Raw genomic sequence first — 21,275 nt, forward strand, 5'->3', positions numbered from 1 at the left:
TATCTCACATCCTCTGTTTGCGCGTGAGGCTTTCAAACACATGTGTAGTCAATTTCCTATATTAAATCCCTCTATTTGAAGTTCCTGATATGCTTTCCATTTTCCTGACTGGAACCTGATGGATACAAGGGGCATCTGTAGCTTTAAATGCAATGCTGTCAAATCTCTTACAAGGACATTCTATAAAATAACAAACTGTTAGCTGTTTTAAAGGGAGACTACTCTGTCATCTCTGTCGATAAGAAGCATGAACTTGTCTTGTAGGTACAACGGTTCTGATTCTTCCTTCATCCTTAAACAAACTTGATCTGTATTGCAGCAGTAAGTCAGATAAAGTGCCCTAGGCCCTAGGGACTCAATTTTGAATGAGCTATGATCTCTGCCCTCTAGAAACCCCTAAGGGGAGGAGGTGTCAGTTACAACGCCATAGAAGAGGAATCCATCAGAGCAACCGGAGGCCAAGGAAGGACAAAGGAGGAAGCCTGTGAACTTTGCATGGAAGGTTACTGCTTATCTGAGCTTCAAAAGATGCGTCAGTCTTGTTATTGCTCAGAAAGGATCACCAGCATACTCAGAAAGAAGTATGACAGGGCTTCTCCATTGCAAGAAGCAGAAATCAATTTTGGATGGGAGTCTCAAAAAGCGTATGTCAGGAGTTTAAGAGTAAACTGAGATCAAGTGAGAAGGCTAAAGAAAGAGACAGGGACAGATGGAGGCCGGAACCACTCTTGGAATGAGAGAATTCATGCATTCACCTGGAGAGAAAGTCCGGTTGGCTTAGAGTAGGTCAGTGCCCATTCCATAACTGTCCCAGTAGGTGGGATGAAGCACGCAGCAGGGCTTTCCTGCCCACGGTAGGGGAGATACAATTCCACAAAGGGAAATTAAGGAGCTCTGGGAAGAGGGAAGAGAGGACAACTAAACCCCCCAAAGGGTGAGGGAAGCAAGACAGAAAGGTGTCTGTTGCAAACGAGAGTGGGAATTTTCTACTTGGACAAGGCAAAGATGATCATCCGGGTAGAGAGCGGCACAGGAGAGCCGCACAGCTTAAGGTCTGGTGGTGAGAAAGACACGTGCAGGGAGCAACATCCTGAGACAGCAAAGTGAGACTGAGTTTAAACAGAGACCAGAAAATGAAGGGTCACGTGCGCGACACTACAGAGCCACCCCGCAGCCTTTAGGATCGGGAGGCAGTGTCAGATGGACTTCACCAGCCCATCTACCATTTGACATTGCAAGTGTGCCTCTTTGCCCTGTTTTGTGGAATGAAACATCTCTAGCATTATAACCCTGACAAGACTATTTTCAGCGGAATGGAGGTGACAGAGCCTGATTGGATTGAGCTAAGGGAAGAAAGGGTGGAAAAGAGGGAAAAGCAGTGGGAGAAGATTCAGAATGATTTAGTACTAAGTTACTGGCACAAACGCGGGGCAGGGTAGGAGTTCAGGAAGGGTGAGTCCAGAGGGAACACTTAAGAGAGGATGTGTCGCTGAACAGGGTGAACAATACACTCTTTGTCTTGAGAAAATGAGCTTCAGTGCCCTTGTGGAGTATCAGACATGGAGGCAGGCCAGCCTCAATGCCGAGTAATTACTTTGTGAAAATCTTTAAAAAATAAATCTTAAGTCCCCATAAACTCCCTAGACTTCAAATTCCTGCAGGACAATGACCCTGTTTTCATATTTCTGCATCTCAAATGTCTGATATCGAGTAGGCACTCAACGCAGGCTTTGGAATGAATCCATTATTTAGTGGAACGAGCAGCTTACCAAACATGGCTGATAAGTTGTCATTTTAAATTACCGAAACAATACATACAATGCAGTCATATGAATTTAAACAAATGTGGGGTTCTTTGAGGGCTTCCCTCGTGGCTCAGATGATAAAGAATCTGCCTGCAATGCAGGAGATCTGGGTTTGTTTCCTGGGTTGGGAAGATCCCCTTGATGACTGTTTTGTAACTTGCCTCTTCTATTTAATCTATGGTGGACGCCATCCTCTGTCAGTTCAGAGTGGCTTGAAAATCACAAAATTAAGAAGTCAGAGGGGGATCTTGAGATAAAATATATAGCTGAATCACTTGATTAATGGCTCAATTAGTTGATACTCAAGGACTCAATTAGTTGATGCTCAAGGAGGGTAGAATGACTTTCAAAAGGTCACACAGCAAGTTTATAGTAAGACCTCCAGCTAGGTGTCCTGAGGGGCTCTGATATATGTCCCATTAAGGCTGGGAAAGGAAAGACAACCGCTTGCACCATCCAAGGACTGGACTCTGGAAGATGAAGAAGGCCTTCATGGTTTGGGGATGAGGAATCACTGAGACAGAGGTATCCACTCCGAGCTTTCCAGAGGCGACTAAGGGGAGACAGAGCAGCTGACTCATGCACGAAGCCCAGCCTGCACCTGTCTAAACTGTGGGAGTTTTAGTTGCCCACATAGTTTTGGCTGCGGTTTCTTCCTGAATCCACTGCAGTGAGCTCTGAGGATGCTAACAGAGGGTAGTAGGAGATTCAGCAAGACCGGGAGGGTTGTCAAGCATCGAAAGACATTAACTGATGGAGCAGGTAACCGCTGAGACAGAAGATATCTGCATACAGAGATCAGTCCTCAGCCCTGCCGGCTACCTAAATGCCAGGGTGGAAAGAACCTGGCACCAGTGCACTTGGGATTTAATCCAAAATCCATTTTTTTAAATCAAAAACAAATCATCACCAGCCAGTCTTGAAGGCCCCTCATTTCTTATCTAACGATCTGCAGAATCGAATCGTGTTGCTGGTAAACACTGCTCAGGTCAGATATGGACGCTCTTGGGAAAGGGGGCAGATGGACACTGGGGCTTAGATGAGTAATAACACTGGCTTCCATCAGCTGCTTCCCTGCAGGGTACCTGGAACCAGAGCCTCAGGGGCTCTTCCACTTCTGAAGCTGGACTTCTGATCGTGGCCTCCTTTCTGGAAGATCAGAGGGAAGCTGTTAATGTGAAGACTGCCAATCAAATTCTCAGGAAGGCCAGCTGCGCATTCTGCACTGTTGTGGACAGGTGTGGAAAGGGGGAGAAAATGTAGAGTTAGGGCAGAATGCTGCTTCTGTCTTCTGAACTTGACCAAGTCACTGCTCTCTCTGAGCCTCGAGTCCCACCCCTATAGGATGGAGTCAGCATTTACTCCTAGTGAGGGCTCGCTGAGAACAAGAGGAGAAAAAGCAAGTAAAATACCAGCACTTATCAAGGCACTCAGGTAGTGCTCCCTGTGATGTTGCAGTTTATAAGACAGAAGTTATATTTGGTCTTTGTCTTCATTTCTGGCAGAGAGTTTCTAAAGCCCTTGGCATTTCCTAAGTGATGAGAGCATAAAGGCATCTTCTGCTATGTGACTGAGGTGATTATTGGACAGCATTTAAGGTTGAAGAATGGTTGCTAGGAGGACCAACCAGAGATTAGAGTGTTGGAAAATAGTTTCATCTCCCTGACCCCCAGGGAGGGAAGAGGAGCTGGAGATGAAGTTCAATCAACAAGGGCCAATGGTTCACTCAAGCATTCCTACATGGTAAAGCCTCCATAAAAACCCCAAAAAGAAAAAAAAGAAAACCCAAAAAGGACTGCATTCAGTAAGCTTCCAGGCTGGTAGACATGTGGAGATTTGGGGAGAGCAGGGTAACCATCAAAGGGACAGAAGCTCTGAGCCCTTTCCCCATGCTTTGTCAATATCTCTCTTCCATCTGGCCATTCCTGATGGAGTAGGATATCTGTTATGATAAACTGACAATCTCGTAAGTAAAATGTTTATCTGAGTTCTTTGATCTGCTCTAGCAAATTAGCCAGACCTGAGGAGGAGGTTGTGGGAATATCTGATTTATAGCCAGTTAGTCAGAAGAACAGGTACCAACCTAGACTTGAGGCTGGTTTCTGAAATAGGGAGGGGGGCAGTCTGAATGGTGGGATGCTTAGCCTGTGGGATCTGGTGCCATCTCTGGGTTCAGTTCAGTTCAGTTCAGTTGCTCAGACGTGTCTGACTCTTTGTGACCCCATAAATCACAGCACGCCAGGCCTCCCTGTCCATCACCAACTCCCGGAATTTACTCAAACTCATGTCCATCGAGTCGGTGATGCCATCCAGCCATCTCATCCTCTGTCGTCCCCTTCTCCTCCTGCCCCCAACCCCTCCCAGCATCAGGGTCTTTTCCAAAGAGTCAACTCTTCGCTTGGGTAGATGGTGTCAGAACTGAGTTGAATTCTTGGACACCAGCGTATGTGTGTATGTGTCTGTGCATGTGTGTGTGCATATGTGTGTACATGTGTGTGCATGTGTGTATGTGTGTACATGTGTGTGTGGGTATGTGTGTATGTGTGTACATGTGTGTACGTGTGTGTATGTGTATGTGTGTATGTGTGTGTGAATGTATGTGTGTATGTGTATGTGTGTGAATGTGTGTGTATGTGTATGTGTGTGTGAATGTGTGTGTGAATGTGTATGTGTATGTGTGTATATGTGTGTGTATGTGTGTGAATGTGTGTATGTGTATGTGTGTATGTGTGTGTGAATGTGTGTGCATGTGTATGTGTGTATGTGTGTGTATGTGTATGTGTGTGTATGTGTGTATATGTGTGTGTATGTGTGTGAATGTGTGTGTATGTGTATGTGTGTGTGTGTGAATGTGTGTGTATGTGTATGTGTGTATGTGTGTATGTGTATGTGTGTATGTGTGTGTGAATGTGTGTGTGTGTATGTGTGTATGTGTATGTGTGTATGTGTGTATGTGTGTGTGTGAATGTGTGTGTGTGTATGTGTGTATGTGTATGTGTGTGTGAATGTGTGTGCATGTGTATGTGTGTGTGTGTGTGTGTGTGTCCTGTGTGCTCAGTCGTGTTCAACTTTGCAACCCCACAGGTTGTAGCCTGCCAGGCTCCTCTGTCCATGGGATTTCCCAAGCAAGAATACTGGACTGGGTTGCCTTTTCCTACTCCAGGGGAATCCTCCTGACCCAGGGATCGAACCTGTGTCTCTTGTGTCCCTGCAATGTCAGGGTGATTCTTCACCACTGTGCCAGTAGGGTCCAAGAATTGCTTGCTGTTCTGCGGGAAGCTGCCCAACACATACAAGTTGGATTGGGCCTAGCAACCCCAGAGAGTTTCCCATCCTCAACCTTGAGTGACTTAACCCAGAGGGATAGTAGGGCGACTGCTTAGGAAGCACCTCACTGTGTTAGCAAAAGCACACCCAGTTTATTCTGAATCTTTAAAGCTACTGAGCTGGTCACTAGTAGTCTAACTTCGGGCACGTGGCAACGTACATGTTAAAGGTTTTGTCCGTAAGGACATAGTTGAGGAAAGAATGACACAGCATCATAAATTCTGTTTCTGAAAGTAGCAGCTGCTGAGGGAACACAAATGAGGACTACCTGGCTCATCTTCCAGGGTCATGGAATGCTTCCTGCAGGAAGCGTTGTCTAAGCAAGAAGCTGAGGGATATACAAAAGTTAGACGCATGAAAGAAGAGAAAGGATAATGAGAGGTGTTCATTCATTCATTCAACAAACAAGTCCTAAGTGCCTAATATGTTCTAGGAGTCATTCTAAAAACTGAGGGTACAGTATTGAATATGATGGACAAGGTCTTTGATCTTATAGAGTCAATCTACCAGATGGTTGATCAATAACCAATAATTAACAGAACACCAGGAAGTGATCCATGACATGAAGACTGTAGTGGAAAGGAGCTATTTCAGATTTGATGGTCATAGAAGACCACTCCAAGGAAGTTCCATCTCAACTGAAATCTGAGAGAGGAGAAAGGCCAGCCAGGCAACCGTGTGAACAACCGAAGTATAAACAGGTTGTTTATACTTGTCTGTTTATACAACAGACAAGCACGGACACCAGGCTCTTAAATTCAGAGCAAGCCTAGCATGTTCTGGGCACATAAAGAAGGTGATCTGGCTGTCACAGCAAGAAAAAGGAAGCACAGGAATGAGGGCAGGGCCAGCTCTTGTAGAATCATGTAGGAAATAGTAAGATGTTTAAATTCTAAGTGTGATGAGAAGCCATTGGAGGTTTCAATGGGGAAGAGTTGTGATCTGATTTTCATATTTAAAGGTCACTCTAATTCTTGGAAGAGCATAAAGCACAATACAGTTGACCCTTGAACAATGTGGGGGTTAAGGGCTTCGAGGCTACACGCAGTCAAAAATACACTAACTGTTTTCTCTGCCTCAAAAACAAAGGAACTGATAAATGACCTACTCAGGGGAAGAAAGCTTAAACACTTTGAATAGAATCAGCACTCAAGCCCTAAGTTCCTTCAATTCAAATATAATGATTTCTGATCAAACCACACCTACTTAATGCAGCTACTATATTCACTGAAAAAAAAATCTGCTTGTCAGTAGGCTCACACAGTTCAATCCTCTGTCGTTCCAGAGTCCACTGTATATGCAAAAGTTCCAGATGAGAGAGGACATGGTCTATGTGAGAAAAAAAAAAAGGAGGGGGCGGTGGGAATCTCCAAGTTCAGCTGAAGGAGAGGGTGGCCATGGAATATCCAGGAAAGGCTGACTAAGACCCACGCTTTGGGGTCTTAGGGGCTGTGACAAGGATTTGGACTCTAACCCAAGCAATGGGTGCTGTGGAAGAGGTCACAGAGGGATGTCAGATTGGGGTTTCAGAAACACATCCGTGACAGTGATGGCTTCAGACACCAGAGCATGGCTCAGAGCCTTCCTCCTCCAGGTTCAGTATCTCTGTTGTGTAGGGACACATGTACCGTAGGAGAGCGTGAGTGTGCAGAGGAGAAGCTCAGCGTGTAGAAAGAGGAGAAAGCTGTGTGCACACAGCTGCCGGGAAAAGTCAGAAACCCCCCAGCGGGACCCCCTGGCAGCCCCTTGAACCTCTCTAGGTTCCCCTAGGCCCTGGGGGCCCTAGGATCCCACATCCCCCTCCGTAGGGTTTCACAAAGAAACCACGAGGCTGAGCTGGGAGGAAGGAGAGTGATCATTATCTCCTCCAGGCCTATCATTTTACAGATGAAATTTGCCTCCTCATCCCCATCAGCCATATGGCTATGAGGTTAGTTACTCCAGGACTTGGCCACAAAGACTGGCTAGATTTTTTTTTTTTTTTAATGTCTGGAGATATTGGTTAAAATGACTGTCTCTGTCCCCACCACAAATAATCTGCTTTTGTCCCTCTGTCAAAGGCTATGGGTTCTGTATTTGATTTCCCATGACATGACTTTCTCCTGCAGCACACTCAGATCCTGGAAGGTTGGGTCTCCTAAAGGGCTTACCACTGTGCCGTGGGTGGGGAGGGGGGGACATCCGTCTGCACTGAGTTCATATCCTTTTCCAAGAAGTGAGCCTGGGAAACAGGGCATGTCTGCAAAGCACAGTTTCCTTGGATGGATCTACTCCAATTCTCTGTTGCTTGGATTTGTTTGAGGTGAAATCTATGGAGCCTTGTGTTCGTGTGTTGACATAGAACCTAGAGATCAGTTTTGATACCTTGTTATGTCAAATGCTGTCAATGTGTGTATCTGCAAAAAATAAAGACGTGCATTCTAAGCACCAACCCTTCTGCTTGTCACTGAAAACGCAATGATGAAGGTACAGCCTTCCTTAGGAAGCTTGAGATTCCACAATGTTTACTGACACTGATTAAACATGAAGCAAACACTAAAATCCTAAAATATGTGAGCCTCAACCTCAACCTTTCTTCAGATATTCATAAACCATTTATAACCAATTGTTTATACTCTCCAGGAGAAAAAATGTAGCTTCTTTTAATTATGAAAGAAATGGAAATTTACTTGATATAAAGAGATTCTTGAGAGGCTTTACCTTTGATCACTGGTACAGTTCTTAAATGCCCAGTGATTGTCTGTTGTGGTAATATATGTGGCAGGCCTGGGGAATGAAGCTTACATATAGGAATAACATTTATATCCCTGATCTCATTTTAACCATTACTATTAGCCCTGTTTCATTAGCAAAGGAACTGAAATCCAAAGAGAGTCAGAAATCTAACCAAGCTCAACCAAGCAGTAATTTCCATCATCCTCAATACTGTAATCTCCATTACTATTAATAGTCAATGATCACATATTATTATAGTAGTAGTTGTCATTCATTCATTAACTGACCAAACATTCATGTAACACCTGTGATGTATAAAATATCAAATAATACGTGGTTCCTGCCATTAGGGAGTTCTGAGCTCTATAAATTTAAAAATCCATTCATAACTTGCACTACACTGGGTTGTTATGCCTTTTTGTTATTATGAATAATGTTGTGCTATGAACATTTGCATACAAGCTTTTGCATGGTCATGTTTTCATACGGTGGAATTAACCATATTTTTTATTTTTTATGGCTATGAAAAAGTACTGAAGTACTGATAAATTCTACAACATGGGTAAATATTGAAAATATCATGGTAAGTTAAGAAGCCAGACACTAAAGGGCATATATCATATAGTTCTATTTGTATAAAACATCCACAATAGGCAAAAACTATAGAGACACAGAGAGATTACTGGATTGTGAAGGACTGGGAGAAGACTGTGGGAGTGACTGCTAATGGGTACAGTAAGGAATTTCTTTTGTGCTAATATAAATGTTCTAGAACTACACGGTAATGATGGCTTCACAACATCACGAACATATTAAAAATCACTGAGTTATGCACTTACAAAGAATTATATAGTGTCTAGCTTATATCCCAATGAAACATTAAATATACTTTAAAAAATAAGTGTGTTATTGAGTTGAGCTCCTTACATGTTTTGGATACTAAGCCCTTATCAAAGATATGGTCTGTAAACATTTTCTCTCATTCCACAGGTTGTCTTTTCACCCTATCATTTTCTTTACTGAGCAGAAGGGTTTTAGTTTGATTCAATCTTACTTGTCTATTTTTGCTTTTGTTGACAAGGTGCTTTTGGGGTCATGACATAATTGCCCATACCAAGGTCAAGAAAATTTTCCCCTGTTTCCCCTAGTGGTTTTATAGTTTTAGGTCTTGCATTTAAGGCTTTAATCCAATTTCACTCTCTAGCAATATGGGTACCTACTTTTCCCAATATCATTTATTCAAGAGATTATCCTTTCCTCACTGTGTGCCCTTAGCACCCTCGTCAAAGACCAGTTCACCATATATGTATGAATTTATTTCGGGACTCTCTACGCTGTTCCACTGGTCAATATTTATACTATTAGTCCAGGACTATACTGGAATAATTGTATTTTGAGTGCAATAACTTTGTAGTGTATTTTGAAATCAGTTGGTGTGATTCTTCTGGCTTTGTTCTTCTTGCTCAAGATTGTTTTTACTATTCTGAGTCTTTCATAATTCCACATAAATTTTAGGACCATTGTGTAAAGAATGTCGTTGGGGTTTTGACAGTTGTTGTTGCTGTTAAGTGGCTCAGTTGTGTCCGACTCTTTTGCGACCCCATAGACTGTAGCTCAACAGGCTTCTCGGTCCATGGAATTTCCCAGGCAAGAATACTGTAGTGGATTGCCATTTCCTTCTTCAGATGATCTTCCCCACCCAGGGATTGAACCTAAGTCTCCTACATTGCAGGAGAATTAACAATGTTAATTCTTCTAATGCAGGAACATGGGGTGGGTTTTCAATTGTCTGTATCCTCTTTCATTTCTTCATTAACATAGTATAGTTTTCAGTGTAAGAATTTCTCACCTCTTTGGTTAAGTTTATTCCTAAACATTTTTTTCTTGTTATTGCTATTGTAATTGGGAATGTTTTCATCATTCCCTTTTCAGAGATTTCATTGTTTGTGTACCACTGATTTTGTTGATTTTGTATCCTGCATCTTTACTGAATTTATTAGTTCCAACAATTTTTGTTGTTGAGCATTTAGGGTTTTCTACATAACTAATTATGCCATCCCCAAACAGGACCACTTTTACTTCTTCCTTTCTGATTTGGATACTTTTCTTTCTTTTTTTTATACTCTAATTCCTCTGGCTAGGACTCACAGTACAGTGATGAATAGAAGCTAGCCAGAAACTATTAAATCTATTTTATAGGTAACGAAAATGAGACTTTCATATGTTTAGTAAGCTCAAACATTTAGTGTAGGCTGAGACTGGAATTTATGCTAGCCTCTCCATCTCAAACTCCAGGACTCATCAAACTTAATCCAGTTTCCACTTCAATCCCATTAATAGGTGAGACTGCAATCCAAGCTCCCATCTGGACCAGCCTCCCAGTCTGCTCACTGAGTGGATCCATTTCTGCTCCCCTCCTCAAGAACATTGGGCAGTCCCCCTCCGTTGCCATGGCAAACCCCATGCAGTCCCACTAACAAAGGACTGCTGTGCCCTCCAAGGAAATCCTGCTCACAAGGTCTGATTACCACATGTGAACCCAGCTTGGAAAAGCTCCTTCAAAACACTGCTGGCTATCTTTTTTGTATCCTTCTAATTTAACATGTTCTTCTATTACCAAAACCTGGGGGCATATTTCTATATTGTGGTCTTCACTGAAACTCTTAGACAATATGCTCCCCTCAGCTCTGTCTAACTCCCCACCACCTGCTTCCCTCATAGCTCAGTTGGTAAAGAATCGCCTGCAATGCAGGAGACCCCAGTTGGATTCCTGGGTCGGGAAGTTCCCCTGGAGATGGGATAGACTATCCACTCCAGTATTCTTGGGGTTCCCTTGTGGCTCAGCTGGTAAAGATTCCACCTGCAATGTGGGAGATCCGGGTTCAATCCCTGGGTTGGGAAGATCCCCTGGAGAAGGGAACACCTACTCACTATAGTATTCTGGCCTGGAGAATTCCATGGACTGTATAGTCCATGCGGTCACAAAGAGTCGGACATGACTAAGCCACTTTCACTTTCACTTCACTTTCAGCCACATAGTACCAGCCCCCTTTATCCCCTCTGGCCCTTTTCTGTGACTTAGGAAAGATGCAAAGATGACTTACTTGGAGAGGCAGGAAGGTGACAGGAGGTTGCAAGAAATGATCAGTTCAAAGTATGGTGTGCTGAGAGAGCTTCTAGGTCCTATTGTTGGGGTGGATGTGGGGAAGTAAAGTGAACAATGAGGAGGAGAGAAATGTCATATCTTGAAAAGGGCAAGTGTGGGGGAAGAAAACAAATGTGAAGCTGATAGAAATCAAGAGGTCTTCCCTGGTGGCCCGGTGGTTAGGACTCTGCCTTGCAATGCAGTGGTCACCACTTGCCATGGGGACACTAAGCCTGTGAGCCCTAACTACTGAAACCTGAGCGCCCTAGAGCCCATACTCCACAACGAGAGAAGCCACTGCAGAGAGAATCCCTGCTCACTGCAGAGAGAATCCCTGCTCACTGCAACTAGAGAAAGCCTGCATGCAACCATGAAAACCCAGTGCAGCCAAAACAAACGATTTTTTAAAATTCATAAAAAAAGAAGTCTGTTCTGTGCAGGTTAATTTGGGCTTAGTTTATTAGACACTCAATAAGAAATCAGACACTCCAAGTGTATGGATCTCAGAACATGAGGTGAAATAAAGAAAAGCATCATGAAGCACATGAAACTTTGACAGATTACAAATACTTTGGTATGCCAAAAATGTAGGATGCATTGTAAGAACCAGGGAGAGACAAGACAGAGACCAGGTTATACTCTGTGGTCAATGGAAATCTGCTGAAGGTTAAATCTGAATCAATTTGTAATTACATATATAATTCACAATTATATTTTCTTTAAAAATGGTCTAAAACATCTCTTCTGTGTCTGTCTAGAGCAGCAGGGCTTCTCAATCTTGGTATGACTGACATTGGGGCTGGGTAATTCTTGGCTGGAGGGGATGTCCTGTCCTCCGGGAGATGCTTAGCAGCATTCCTGGCCTCCACCTGCTACGTGCCTGGTAGCTTCATTTACCTCCTCAATCATAACAACCAAAAACATCTCCAGACATTGCCAGATGTCCCCTGAGGGCAAGACCACTCCCAGCTGAGAAGGAAAGACCTGTTGAGAAGAGCAGTAACCAGTGTTATCTATTTGCAGTAGAAGTTCATGGGCCTATTTCTATAAATTTACCTGTACATGGATTTACCAATCGTACAGGTTCTTTTTAACTTTTTCACATATATTCTTTTATATTATACTTATTAATTTTTAACTTGCTTATTTCATAAACCTTAGTATTGGGGATATCTAAATAGTCTGCTGCTTAAGAAACTATCAGTTTTTGTTTTTGTTTTGTGACAACTATTCTGTAGTGTGTATGTATCATATTATATCTGTATCTATGCTAGTGGATCTTGTTTGTTTTGTGTTTCAGATAAATTTGCAATAATTGTCTTGATATATATTTCCTTATGCACCTGTGTAAATTGTCTCTCAGAGAAAGGTGAATTATTGGGCCCTAAAAGATATGCATTTAATTTTAATAAAACCACTTTGAATAGATTGTTTATAAAAATGTAAAAATCCCTGCAAAAAATCCCTCCCTGTATCCAGACTCCTTTGCATCATGAAACCTTGTTCTCCTCGCCTTGTAAGGCGGTGCTGTTTTCTCCACGCCTTGAGTCTGGGCAGACTCTGTGACTCACTGATCAGTGGAATGCACTGAACACAGAGTCTGGGACACAGGACTGCCTTAGATACAGTCTTGCCCTTAAGGTATTGGCATCTTGACCCAAGGGACAGTCAAGAGCATAGGAGAGGATGCATCAGAGGTTCTAAGGTTGTAATTGGTACACGGGGAAACTTATTATGGAAGGGTGAGGGCAGGAGGGGCTGGGGCTGGGGAGGCATCAAGGAGGTGGGTCAGGAGAGCAAGGGAGCTAAAACATTTCCCAGGGGAAGCCAGGTCTTGAAGGAGGGGAGGGAGATTGCTGATCAGGCATGTCGAGGACACAGGCAGAATGGGAACCTTGAGCTTCAGGTTCTCCCAGGACAGAGCTGATTAATCCCCAAGGCTCTGGCCCTCCTCCCTCTGGATAAATTACAGGGAAGGCTAACCCTAACTGAACACCCACTAACGTGGTGGGATGAACGAGGGCAAGATTATGAACTAATTCCACACTAAGGAGTCTAGGCCAGTGGCAGCCTATCAGCCCACAAAGGAAGGGGTTTATTAAAAGCATACAGACTTTTTTCAGAACATGAGACCTGTCTCAGATAATTGGCTTAAGCTGGAGTTAAAGGGACACATTTCTTTTTCTTTGGAATAAGGAATATGAGAGGTCAGTTGGTTTTGGCTGTAGGGCAAATCAGAGGCCGGGAGGCAAAGTGTTGAGAAGCTTTGGGGAAAGACGTTTGGAAGCTTCATCTCTCTTTCTCCCTCCTGCTTGCACCGGGATGTCTCCTTTGACATTTGAAATACCATGTCTTGCTATTCATCTTCTCACAAAAAAAAATGTTTTTTCTTTTTTTTTTCCCCAAACTAATAATACTCAGCTCCAATCACGGGAGTGGCCAGAACCCGTGATTTGTTTTCTTCGCTTTTACTCTCTCTTCTGCCCTTCTCTTCTTTGCCCCTTTTTTTCTTTTCCCTTTAGGGTTGTTTCCAATAGAAAAGAAGCATTTCCCTAAGAAGCACAAAGAATCGAGTTAATGGTTTCGTCATTTTGGAAATGAATAACAGCAAGACTGCTTCGTGGTTTGGATACAGGCTTCTGTGTACATGAGGTAATATGTCAGGACATTCAAGACCAAATTGTTTGAAATAAAAAAAGAAAAGAAGTAAAACAAATTAAAGATTGAGTAGCAGAGCTATAGATAAACTGTGCTATATCCCTACAACAGAATATTATACCATAAAAAAAAAAAAAAAACAGCTTGCTTTTTACTAGCACAAACATAGGTATCCGAAAACAAAGTCAAAGTCGCTCAGTTGTGTCCGAATCTTTGCCATCCCGTGGACTATACAGTCCATGGAACTCTCCAGGCCAGAATACTGGAGTGGGTAGCCTTTCCCTTCTCCAGGGGATCTTCCCAGCCCAGGGATTGAACCCTGGTCTCCCACATTGCAGGTGGAATCTTTACCAGCTGAGCCACCAGGGAAGACCAAAACATAAAGGTATGTGAACTATCCAAAAACATAAAGGTTTGTGAAATAAGGAAGTTAAAAATTAATGCATTTCACGTAATAGTATTTGTGAAAAAGGAAAACAGAACATTTACTAACAAAATACTACACACATGAGAAGGAAAAGCGGAACAGAAACGGAGAACAACCAGAACATAGTAAATATACACACAGGTGCTTCTGTCTGTTGTTTAGTTGCTCAGTCGTGTCTGACTCTTTTGTGACTCTTTTGTTCAGTCTTCTCCATGGACTGTAGCTCACCAGGCTGCCCCGTCCATGGGATTTTCCAGGCAAGAATACTGGAGTGGGTTGCCATTTCCTTCTCTAGAGGGTCTTCCCAACCCAGGGACTGAACCCACATCTCCTGCAAGTCTCCTGTATTCCAGGCAGATTCTTTACCACTGAGAAAGTCCATAAGCTTTCGTAGCAAGCGGAGGATGCTGGTGATAGCTAGGTCATTGGTTTTCATCTGGGAGCAACAACATCTCCAGAATGCTGCTGGCTATCAAAACGGTTCCAAGAAGGGATGTGCTCCTGTCACGAAGGGGACAGAGTCCGGGGTGTACAGGACAGTCAGCCCCCCAGCAAGGATCCATCCAGCTCAAAATATCAGTAGTAACAAGGTTGAGAAGCCCTAGGTAAACCCAGATGGCCTGAGAATTACACAGATGTCCAAGTTTATCTTTAATATTTTAGACCTCTCAAATAAGATGCAATTGCACATGACTTTTATCATTACAAATTAATTAAAAATTAAGTTTCATTAGATTTCCACTGACCCTGGAGGATCCTCTATTCCCTGGTCCCTGCCTCTCTCTCCAAGCACCCTCTCCCACGTTTGACATTTTTGTCATACCAAAATATGTATCATCTTTTGAAGTTTCATGTGCTGCTTAATAGCCTTTTCCCCCATTTTAGGATCCTTCAGCTCAGAAAGCCTCTGTCCTCCTTCTTTGCCTAGTGATATCCTACTTATGCTCCAGAACCCAGCTCGAGTATTATTTTCTCTGCTCTCCCCAGGTGAAGCTGCTCCTCGCTCTTCTCTGCCATCTCAGCAGCAGCTGGACTTCTGGGAATATCATTAGATCTCACCATCCTGATATAGGGAGGTTGGTGCTCCAAAACCCTAACCCAGTCAGGATATCCCAGCTCCCTGTACACCCCACCGAAACCCACAAAAGGACAAGGTCACACATCACACAAACTGTAACATGTGAACCTTACAGAGAGTGAAGCACACATCTTGAGTTAGCAGGGGTCACGAGCTCAAACACCGGCCCGGGTGTTAGATACTATGAGTGCGTGAGTGGGCCTGGAGGGAGCTCTGGAAAACTGGAAAGAACAGCCACAGCCAGAGGAGTAAAGTTGGCTACCTCCTACTCATCATTACCCTATAGGCCCCATGTTGCCAGATTTTCCAAGATAAATTGGAAATCTGGAATTTTATTGTACAACTTCTCAATGCTCAAAGTTTGATATCTAAATCAAAACTCCATGGTTAGTCTCCAAGTGAAGGAATAAAAAGCATCAGTGGATCAAATCTGCTGTAAGGGCTACTGATTTTCCTCTCTGAATCATTATAGATTCATAAATGAAATTTCTGAACTGGAGAACTAGATAAATTTAAAAAATGGAAAATATAATCTAGTAAAGAGGACAGGCACCAAGACACATTAGGACCTAAGATAGCTCACATATCACACAGTCTTTAACATATGGACCCACCCTACAGAGAAATATGGACAGGGGGAGGTCAGACTCTTATTTACCACCAGACAAGTGATACCTTGTCTTATGGGGATGAGTAAATGAAGGGACTGAAAAGAAGAATCAATTCTTTCTTCCTGAAGCTTCTCAGATGACAGAGGACCCCATTTTTGTGAACTGAGGTGGGTAAAAACAGGAGAAGAAGAGAGAGGATGTTTCTCTTACAACAGTGATAATTAACTAGATTCCTCTTGAATACAATTTGATGATCCTATAAACTGCTTGCATGCATGCTAAGTCACTCATCCGTGTCCGACTTTGCAATCTCATGGACCATAGCCCATCAAGCTTCTCTTTCTATGGGATTCTCCAGGCCAGAATACTGGAGTGGGCTGCCATGCTTTCCTCCAGGGAATCTTCCCAATCCAGGTTTTGAACACGTATTTCTTATGTCTCCTGCATTGCAAGTGGGTTCTTTACCACTAGTGCCACCTGGGAAACCCCATGAACTGTTAGCAAACAGCCAACTCTCAGGTTTGTCAAATGACTAGTAGGCAGATATCACAGACAACAATTATTCCAGGCTCATTCGAGGAGTTCTCTCTGGCAGTTCTCCAGCTGCCTAACGAATCACACTTCTTGGAGCAGAATCAGGATGGACAGTGTCCAGGTGATCTTTTCATCTCATGGCCCTCAAAACCCAGCCAAGCCTGGGAGCCAAATGAGAGCAGGAAAGGGGCCTGTGGCTCAATTTCTGATCTTCCACAACCTTGCCAAGTGTCTTTGGACCCAGTCTCCTGTGTCTCCAGGGGGACCCACAGTTCAGGATCTTAGACAGTGGTCTCGGGCATTTGTCTCTGCATGTCACCTGGAAAGAGAAGAGACTGGCTCCGGGTCGAGCCCAATCAGATGAGAAGGAAGGAAGGGACACGTAACCAGACTTTCCTGACAAGGGACGAGTATAAGGTACAGCCCCTCCACACATGACACAATGAAACATGTGCCTGTTGCCATGGAAACCGCAGGATGCAGGGTGAGTAAGTGCAGACTGAATAGATCCCATCCAAAGTGTTTGCATTCAGCCCCTTTCATCACTAGAGCTGGAGTCCAGCTGGAGCCAGAATTAGTGATGGGTAAAGAACTCAAAAGGCTGCTGGTCCCCTTCCAGGGCATCTCCAATTTAGTCAAGTCTCTTGGGTTTGGAAGACTTGAGTGGCCGAGCTGTCCCGTGAGAGTCGCAGCTCCCCTTTTTCTCTCATCCGGGGCCACAAACCAGCATCTCACTCTGAGCTGGGGCTGTGGTGGGGAAGTTAATCAAAGCAGCTTTTTAAAGGCTTTCAGAGTTTACAAAAAAAAAAAAAAGGATGTTTTGGGTGGAGACCAGAAGACAATTTTGCTCCCAGCCTGTTTCCCCTTCTTTCTTAAACACACACAGATTGAGTTAGACTCTACAGCAATGAGGTCAGAAAAAGCAAAATCTTTTAACAAAGCTATTAAACATGATTTTCTTTCTCTCCAACTTAGAAGCAGAAGTTATAGGTCACACGTAAATCCTGAATGCCCAAAGTTCTGAAGAGTTTACATTAATTAGATTAAATAAAAACATGCCCAGCCTCTGTTCTACAGATGTACCCAATCCAATTACACGCAGACTTTAATAACTAGGCAGAGCCCACCTATATAGCTCAACTGTATTTCTAGTTTCCTAGGATAAAATAAATATAGTAGTGGCAGAGCCCATTTAATGGAAGATACCCCAGGAGATTCTATGGACCACATGGAATGACCCATCCCATGGGGACAGCTAATGTGTCAGATCAACTGGGTTCACAAAAGGATCAAGTGCATTTGCAAAAGCTTCATTTGCTTCAAAATAGTGATAACTTCCCACATCTTCTCCCTAAAATCTCATTAGGCTTCTCATACAATACTTATTGCTCTGCTCCATCTGGATGAGGACAAGTAAGAGGTAACAGTATCAGAAAATCAACAAGCATTTCCTTTCTCCCGAGATGCCTTATACATCTTCAATTTCTGTAACAGATAAGAGAAAGGAAAAAGTACTTGCTTTCCCTACTTAGAGTCTTAGGGAAGAGGGTATTGTTAAGTTCTGGAGGTGTATTTACTTAATGAAGTTTCCCAACTCAATTAGCTGAGAATAAAGGGAGGGGAGATTCAAAACAAAGCCAATGTGTAGTTGTATGATTTTCCATAGCATTTGCCTTTACAAAAGCCATGATTCCAAATGAAAGGAAAAGTAAAGTACCTCATCACTCTGATTTCACAGACGAGGAGATAAAAGTAACTATGTGAAAACCAAGCAGCTTATTAGCCACTTATCACATTTGCCCAGGTCCAGGACAGCATCTAAAGACAGGTTATCCCTCATCTTTTCAAATGACGCAAAGAGACAAGTTATTTGGCCTATTTATATACTTAAACATTAGAGATTTGGATAAAATAATAAAATGTCTACTTATTTATCAGTGAAATCACCATGTATCTAAAGACACACATTATTAATATATTTCATCATTACTTGTTCTTCCAACTTTCAATTTTCATGAACCGCTTTTAGACAAACTCTTGACATCAAGATCCATCCATTATAAGTCATCTAACTGCTTTCCAGATCCCATCAACTTTGCAGTTATCCAATTCATATGAGTTCCAGTTCTTTTTTAAACCCACAAGCCACAAGTAGAGATTTGTTTAGCAAGAGAACACTGTTCATTTCTTTTTAAATTCATTCTGTCAGCATGCATAGTCTTGACTTCCACAATGCAGTTTATAAGGAATAGTTGCAAAATGTAATAAACTTTGCCTTCTGCTTTACCATTTGTTCAAGTGATCTCAATATATTTTCAAACTTGGTGTTGATTTTAATACGTTTTCCCCAAATACTATTTTTGCTATTAAAAATAAAGCAATTGTGAGATTGTCCATAAATATGCAAGACTTGTCAGACATTGATTATAACATGGTTCCTGTTTGCCAAGATAGAATTTTTGTGGACAAAATGTGGTCTCCTTCTACACGGGCATACACAGCCCTATGGCAGAGCTAGGGAGAGATTGCAATTCTCTGACTTATGGTTGTAAATTAACAACACTGCAACACCACTGACAGACTGCAACCTTCTGGAGGGCAGACAAGGGTCTTATTTATCTTGTTCAGGTCCCACCACAATACCTGACACAAACAGGTTCTCAGTAACTGTTGAGTAAATCAATGAATGAATGAAATAATTAATCAAAGCATCATATAATCCTTCATGTTCTTTCTACTCCCAAGAAATGGAGGCAGGGACTTTCCCTGATGGTCTAGAGGTTAACAATCCACCTTGCAATGTAAATAACACAGGTTCAATCCCTGGTCAGGGAACTAAGAGTCCACATGCCACGGAGAAAGTAAGCCCGTGAGGCTATTAGAGAGTCTGTGTGCCATAATGAAAAAGGTCCCATGTGACACAACGAAGATTCCACGTGCCACAACTAAGACCCTATGTGACCAAATAAGCAAATAAATATTAAGAAAAAAAAAAGAAATAGAGGGTATGCTTTAAAATTCTCAATATTACCAAATCACCCTCTAAACTGAAGAGATACATTGTTTGCTTTCTTGCGGCAATCCCATATGGTTTGATTTGGGTAGATCCACATTACAACATCTCAGACCTCAGGGTGACCATCCCAGCTCACTAATTACCAGAAACAATTAGCCCAGGGCCAGTCCACACACTTCGAGGCCAGAGCAAATGGTCCAGAAAAGCTGATACCAAGAGTCCAGTTTGAGAGTTCCCAATCTCATGGATGGATCTCCCCGGGAGGACAAATGCTGGGTTCTGGTGCCTTGTTAATTACAGCCCTGCTTTCCAGACCACAAATCCCCCAAGAGGCCAGTCATCTCCCCACACTGGAGCTATAAAAGCCTGCAGCTGTGGCATTTTCTTGGCTTTGCTCAAGTAATGATCCAGGGCTGGGTGGGAGAGAGTTAACAGGAAGGGAACATAGGGGGACGGTTTCTGAGAACAAAGCTGCCCACTGCTGAAGTGGTTTGGACTTAAGCATCAGAAAAGCCATCCTGGGATCATGCTGCTGGGATGCCAGAAGTAGGCGCAAAGGGACAGAGAGTGAATCCAGCTTGGGGCACCTGTGAAATAGGCTGGGCTCATAAACAATACTTTCTGCTTTCCCTTCAGGGGTAACTCCTAACTCCCAAAGGGACTCCACCTCTGTCTTTCCTGTAGCAACGAAAAGCTAGGGGGACTCACCAAACCCATCTACACAGCTCCTCAGTTTCTCCCTTCTTCCCGAGTCTCTCCTGGTCCAGAGGCTGGCAAATAGGAGAGGACTGATAGATTTCAGTCTTCTTTTTTCTTTGCCTAAATCGCTCATTCACATCTGGTTCAAAGCATCTTTGTGGCCATTTTACTGAGAGACTCTCACCCTTATCTTTTAAGGTAAGTTAGGCAGGGATTGGCATCCTCATTTTTTAAATGTGGAGATTTCAGTTTTCAATGTCCCCTCCTAACTTCCAAGATAATATTCATCTTGTTAGGCTGACCTATTTATTAGTCTCTTCCTAATCTGGCCTCTGCCTCCCTCTCCAGCTTCTCTTTCCTTAACTCCATTCCCTGTGATGCGTTAAAGTTATACCAAACAACTTGTGGTTCCTTGAACCTATCATATGGTTTCACAACATACCTTGATTCATGCTTTTCTTGAGCCCTGGAATGTCTTGGCACCATCTTCTGATTGGTAGGCGAATCCTGTCATCTTTTTTTTTTTTTTTTGTCATTAGCTTGGATATCCTTAGTTTATTATAAAAGAGAAACATGGAAATTACTTACATGATGAAAGATTTTAGAACTTCAGTGGAATGGGCGGCTTCATGTGATGCCATTTCAATAGTGACTTATTTCAGTCGGCATATTTCCCAAGAATGTCACCATCTCTAAATAAGAAATAATCCTCGTCGTCTAGAACTACTTTGGTGCCTCCATATTCTGGGAGAAGAACTTTATCTCCAACTTTCACACTAGCTGGTTGAACCCTTTCCTTTAGAGCCTGATCCAACAGCTACCACCGTTGCTTGCAATACTTTTCCTTGTGATTTTTCTGGAAGCATAATGCCCCCTTTGGTTACATTTTTGGCTGCATTTCTTTCAACTAATACCTGGTCAAAGAGGGGAAGAAACTTTCTGAATGCCTGTCCTGCCATGACTCCAGCTGCCGCAGTTTGTACTCTGCTCTCAGGCTGCAGGCAAAAGGAGAGACCTACAGTCGGACCCTCCGGACACGTGAATGCCGAATCCTGTCAACTTTTAACCATGCTTCAAGAGTCAGACCCTGCAAGAAGCCTTCCATGGTGCTTTTTCCTCTCCCAGGCTGAGCAAAAGTTCCTGGTATTTACTTGCACCATACCAACCACTTTGTTGAGTGTTTTCCTATCCACACGTTGTGTTTCCCCCATCTGACTATGAGTTTCTAAAAATCCAAGAACATCTTATTGTAAATAATGG

General features: G+C 43.0%; 1 pseudogene; it reads right to left on the reverse strand.

Moving 5' to 3' along the window:
• Nucleotides 1–20,673: 20,673 nt before the first annotated feature.
• LOC122709942 lies at nt 20,674–21,041 on the reverse strand (annotated as a pseudogene).
• Between the last annotated feature and the right edge of the window lie 234 nt (nt 21,042–21,275).

The sequence above is a fragment of the Cervus elaphus genome, chromosome 16 (genome assembly GCF_910594005.1).
Source record: "Cervus elaphus chromosome 16, mCerEla1.1, whole genome shotgun sequence".
NCBI lineage: Eukaryota > Metazoa > Chordata > Mammalia > Artiodactyla > Cervidae > Cervus > Cervus elaphus.